The following is a 6,000-nucleotide window of genomic DNA, read 5'->3' as shown; positions in this document are numbered from 1 at the left end:
TAAGGAACTTCCATACTGTTCTCCATAGTGGCTGTATCAATTTACATTCCCACCAACACAGCAAGAGGGTTCCCTTTTCTCCACACCCTCTCCAGCATTTGTTGTTTGTAGATTTTCTGATGATGCCCATTCTAACTGGTGTGAGGTGATACCTCATTGTAGTTTTTTTTTTATTACTTCTGTTTATAATTTACTAAGAGTTTTTTTGTTTGTTTGTTTTGTTTTTTACATCTTTATTGGAGTATAATTGCTTTACAATGGTGTGTTAGTTTCTGCTTTATAACAAAGTGAATCAGTTATACATATACATATGTTCCCATATCTCTTCCCTCTTGCATCTCCCTCCCACCCAGCCTCCCTATCCCACCCCTCTAGGTGGTCACAAAGCACCGAGCTGATCTCCCTGTGCTATGTGACTGCTTCCCACTAGCTATCTATTTTACGTTTGGTAGTGTATATATGTCCATGCCACTCTCTCACTTTGTCACAGCTTACCCTTCCCCCTCCACATATCCTCAAGTCCATTCTCTAGTAGGTCTGTGTCTTTATTCCTGTCTTACCCCTATCTCATTGTACTTTTGATTTGCATTTCTCTAAAAATTAATAATGTTGAGCAGCTTTTCAAGTGCTTCTTGGCCATCTGTATGTCTTCTTTGGAGAAATGTCTATCTAGGTCTTCTGCCTATTTTTGGATTGGGTTGTTTCTTTTTTCAGTATTGAGCTTCATGAGCTGTTTATATATTTTGGAGATTAATCCTTTTTCCATTGATTCATTTGAAAATATTTTCTCCCATTCTGGGGGTTGTCTTTTCATTTTATTTATGGTTTCCTTTGCTGTGCAAAAGCTTTTAAGTTTCATTAGGTCCCATTTGTTTATTTTTGTTTTATTTCCATTACTCTAGGAGGTGGATCAAAAAAGATCTTGCTGTGATTTATGTCAAAGAATGTTCTTCCTATGTTTTCCTCTAAGAGTTTTATAGTGTCTGGTCTTACATTTAGGTCTCTAATCCATTTTGAGTTTATTCTTGTATATGGTGTTAGGCAGTGTTCTAATTTCATTCCTTTACATGTAGCTCTCCAGTTTTCCCAGCACCACTTATTGAAGAGGATGTCTTTTCTCCACTGTATATTCTTGCCTCCTTTATCAAAAATAAGGTGACCACATGTGTGTGGGCTTATGTCTGGGATTTCTATCCTGTTCCATTGATCTATATTTCTGTTTTTGTGACAGTACCATACTGTCTTGATTACTGGAGCTTTGTATTATAGTCTGAAGTCCAGGAGCCTGGTACCTCCAGCTCCGTTTTTCTTTCTCAAGTTTGGTTTGGCTATTTGGGGTCTTTTGTGTTTCCATACAAATAGTGAAATATTTTGTTCTAGTTCTGTGAAAAATGCCATTGGTAGTTTGATAGGGATAGCACTGAATCTGTAGATTGCTTTGGGTAATAGAGTCATTTCACAATTTTGATTTTTCCAATCCAAGAACATGGTATATCTTTCTATCTGTTTGTATCATCTTTAATTTCTTTCATCAGTGTCTTATAGTTTTCTGCATACAGGTCTTTGTCTCCTTAGGTAAGTGTATTCCTAGGTATTTTATTCTTTTTGTTGCAGTGGTAAATGGGAGTTTTTCTTTAATTTCTCTTTCAGATTTTTCATCATTAGTGTATAGGAGTGCAAGAGATTTCTGTGCATTAATTTTGTATCCTGAAACTTTACAAAATTCATTGGTTAACTCTAGTAGTTTTCCGGTGGCATCTTTAGGATTCTCTATGTATAGTGTCATGTCATCTCAAACAGTGACAGTTGTACTTCTTCTTTTCCAATTTTTACTTCTTTTTCTTCTCTGATTGCCGTGGCTAGGACTTCCAAGACTATGTTGAATAATAGTGGTGAGAGTGGACATCCTTGTCTTGTTCCTGATCTTAGAGGAAATGCTTTCAATTTTCACCATTGAGAATGATGTTAGCTGTGGGTTTGTCATATATGGCCTTTATTAGGTTGAGGTAGGTTCCCTCTATGCCTACTTTCTGGAGAGTTTTTATCATAAATTGGTGTTGAATTTTGTCAAAAGCTTTTTCTGCATCTATTGAGATGATCATATGGTTTTTATTCTTCAGTTTGTAAATATGGTGTATCACATTGGTTGATTTGCATATATTGAAGAAAACTTGCATCCCTGGGATAAATCCCACTTGATCATGGTGTATGATCCTTTAAATATGTTGTTGGCTTCTGTTTACTAGTGTTTTGTTAAAGATATTTGCATCTGTATTCATCAGTGCTATTGGTCTTTAATTTTCTTTTTTTGTAGTATCTTTGTCTGGTTTTGGTATCAGGGTGATGATGGCCTCATAGAATGAGTTTGGGAGTGTTCATTCCTCTGCAAATTTTTGGAAGAGTTTGAGAAGGATGGGTGTTAGCTCGTCTCTAAATATTTGATAGAATTCACCTGTGAAGCCATCTGGTCCTTGACTTTTGTTTTTTGGAAGATTTTGTAATCACAGTTTCAATTTCATTACTTGTGATTGGTCTCTTCATATTTTCTATTTCTCCCTGGTTCAGTCTTGGAAGGTTATACCTTTCTAAGAATTTGTCAGTTTCTTCCAGGTTGCCCATTTTATTGGCATAGAGTTGCTTGTAGTATTCTCTTAGGATGCTTTGTATTTCTGCCATGTCTGTTGTAACTTCTCCTTTTTCATTTCTAATTTTATTGATTTGAGGGCTCTCCCTCTTTTTCTTGATGAGTCTGGCTAATGGTTTATCAATTCTGTTTATCTTCTCAAAGACCCAGCCTTCAGTTTTACTGCTCTTTGCTATTGTTTTCTTTGTTTCTATTTCATCTATTTCTGCTCTGATCTTTATGATTTCTTCCCTTCTGCTAACTTTGGGTTTTGTTTGTTCTTCTTTCTCTAGTTCCTAAGGTTAGATTGTTTATTTGAGATTTTTCTTGTTTCTTGAGGTAGGCTTGTATAACTATAAACTTCCCTCTTAGAACAACTTTTGCTGCATCCCATAGGTTTTGGATCATCGTGTTTTCATTGTCATTTGTCTCTAGGTGTTTTTTTTTTTTTTTTTTTTTTTGCGGTACACGGACCTCTCACTGTTGTGGCCTCTCCCATTGTGGAGCACAGGCTCTGGATGCGCAGGCTCAGCAGCCACGGCCCACGGGTCCAGCCGCTCCGCGGCATGTGGGATCTTCCCGGACCAGGGCACGAACCCATATCCCCTGCATCGGCAGGTGGACCCTCATCCACTGTGCCACCAGGGAAACCCATCTCTAGGTAATTTTTGATTTCCTCTTTGATATCTTTAGTGCTCTCTTTGTTATTTAGTAACAAATTGTTTATCTTCCATGTGTTTGTATTTTTTATGTTTTTTTCTCTGTAATTCATTTCTAATCTCATAGCGTTGTGGTCAGAAAAGATGCTTGATATAATTTCAATTTTATTAAATTTATGGAGGCTTGATTTGTGACCCAAGATTGGATCTATCCTGGAGAATGTTCTGTGCACACTTGAGAAGAAAGTGTACTCTGCTGTTTTTGAATGGAATGTCCTATAAATATCAATTTAATCTATCTGGTCTATTGTGTCATTTAAAGCTTGTGTTTCCTTATTAATTTTCTGTTTGGATGATCTGTCCATTGTTGTAAGTGAGGTGTTAAAGTGCCCCACTATTATTGTGTTACTGACGATTTCCTCTTTTAGAGCTGTTAGCAGTTGCCTTATATATTGAGGTGCTCCTATATTGGGTACATATATATTTATAATTGTTATATCTTCTTGGGTTGATCCCTTGATCATTAACATAGTGTCCTTCCATGTCTCTTATAACATTCTGCATTTTAAAGTCTATTCGATCTGATATGAGTATTGCTACTCCAGCTTTCTTTTGATTTCCATTCGCATGGAATATCTTCTTCCATCCCTGCACTTTCAGTCTGTATGTGTCCCTAGGTCTCTAAGTGGGTTTCTTTAGACAACATATATATGGGTTTTGTTTTTGTATCCATTCTGCAAGCCTGTGTCTTCTGGTTGGAGCATTTAATCCATTCACGTTTAAGGTAATTATCAATATGTATGTCCTATGACCATTTTCTTAATTCTTTTGGGTTTGTTTTTGTAGGTCCTTTTCTTCTCTTATGTTTTCCACTTAGAGAAGTTCCTTTAGCACTTGTTGTAGAGCTGGTTTGGTGGTGCTGAATTCTCTTAGCTTTTGCTTGTCTGTAAAGCTTTTGATTTCTCCATCAAATCTGAATGAGATCCTTGCCGGGTAGAGTAATCTTGGTTGTAGGTTCTTCCCTTTCATCACTTTAAGTATATTATGCCACTCCCTTCTGGCTTGTAGAGTTTCTGCTGAGAAATCAGCTGTTAACCTTATTGAGTTCCTTTGCATATTATTAGTCATTTTTCCCTTGCTGTTTTCAATAATTTTTCCTTGTCTTTAATTTTTGGCACTTTGATTACTATGTGTCTCAGTGTGTTTCTCCTTGGGTTTATCCTGTAGGGGACTCTCTGTGCTTCCTGAACTTGAGTGGCTATTTCCTTTCCCATGTTAGGGAAGTTTTCAACTCTAATCTCTTCAAATATTTTCTTGGGTCCTTTCTCGCTCTCTTCTCCTTCTGGGACCCCTGTAATGTGAATGTTCCATTTAATGTTGTCCCAGAGGTCTCTTAGGCTGTCTTCATTTCTTTTCATTCTTTTTTCTTTATTCTCTTCCACAGCAGTGAATTTCACCATTCTGTCTTCCAGGTCACTTATCCGTTCTTCTGCCTAAGTTATTCTGCTATTGATTCCTTCTAGTGTAGTTTTCATTTCAGTTATTGTATTGTTCATCTCTGTTTGTTTGTTCTTTAATTCTTCTAGGTCTTTGTTAAACATTTCTTCCATCTTCTCGATCTTTGCCTCCATTCTTTTTCTGAGGTCCTGGATCATCTTCACTATCATTATTCTGAAATCTTTTTCTGGAAAGTTGCTTATCTCCACTTCATTTAGTTGTTTTTCTGGGGTTTTATCTTGTTCCTTCATCTGGTACATAGTCCTCTACCTTTTCATCTTGTCTATCTTTCTGTGAATGTGGTTTTTGTTCCACAGGCTGCAGGTTGTAGTTCTTCCTGCTTCTGCTATCTTCCCTCTGGTGGATGAGGCTGTCTAGGAGCCTTGTGCAAGTTTCCTGATGGGTGGTACTGGTGGTGAGTAGAGCTGCTGTTACTCTGGTGGGCAGAGCTCAGTAAGACTTTAATCTGCTTGACTGCTGATGGGTGGGACTGGGGTCCCTTCCTTGGCTGTTTTGCCTGAGGCAGCCCAATACTGGAGCCTACCCGGGCTCTTTGGTGGGACTAATGGCAGACTCTGGGATGTCTCACACAAGGAGTACTTCCATAACTTCTGCTGCCTATGTGCTTGTCCTCACATTGAGAGAGAGCCATCCCCCACCTCTGCAGGAGACCCTCCAACACTAGGAGGTAGGTCTGGTTCAGTCTACCCTGGGATCTCTGCTCCTTCCCCTGGGTCCCTATGCACACACTGCTTTGTGTGTGCCCTCCAAGAAGGGAGTCTCTGTTTCCTCCAGTCCTGTCAAAATCCTGCAATCAAATCTCACTAGCCTTCAAAATCTGATTCTCTAGGAAATTCTCCTCCTGTTCTCAGACCCCCAGGTTGGGAACCCTGACGTGGTGCTCAGAACCTTCACTCCAGTGGGTGGACGTCTGTGGTATAAGTGTTCTCTAGTTTGTGAGTCACCCACCCAGCAGTTATGGGATTTGATTTTATTGTGATTGTGCCCCTCCTACTGCCTCATTGTGTCTTCTCCTTTGTCTTTGGATGTGGGGTATCTTTTCTGTTGAGTTCCAGTGTCTTCCTGTCGATGATTGTTCAGCAGTTAGTTGTGATTCTGGTGTTCTCACAAGAGGGAGTCTAATGTTAACTTTTGAAACAGTTGTCTTGAAATTTACACAGTTATTCTGAGGATATTCACTAATGAATATTTTTAGTGGTT

Source organism: Mesoplodon densirostris, chromosome 8 (genome assembly GCF_025265405.1).
Source record: "Mesoplodon densirostris isolate mMesDen1 chromosome 8, mMesDen1 primary haplotype, whole genome shotgun sequence".
NCBI classification, from domain to species: Eukaryota; Metazoa; Chordata; class Mammalia; order Artiodactyla; family Ziphiidae; genus Mesoplodon; species Mesoplodon densirostris.
Note: the sequence above shows the minus strand (reverse complement) of the source record.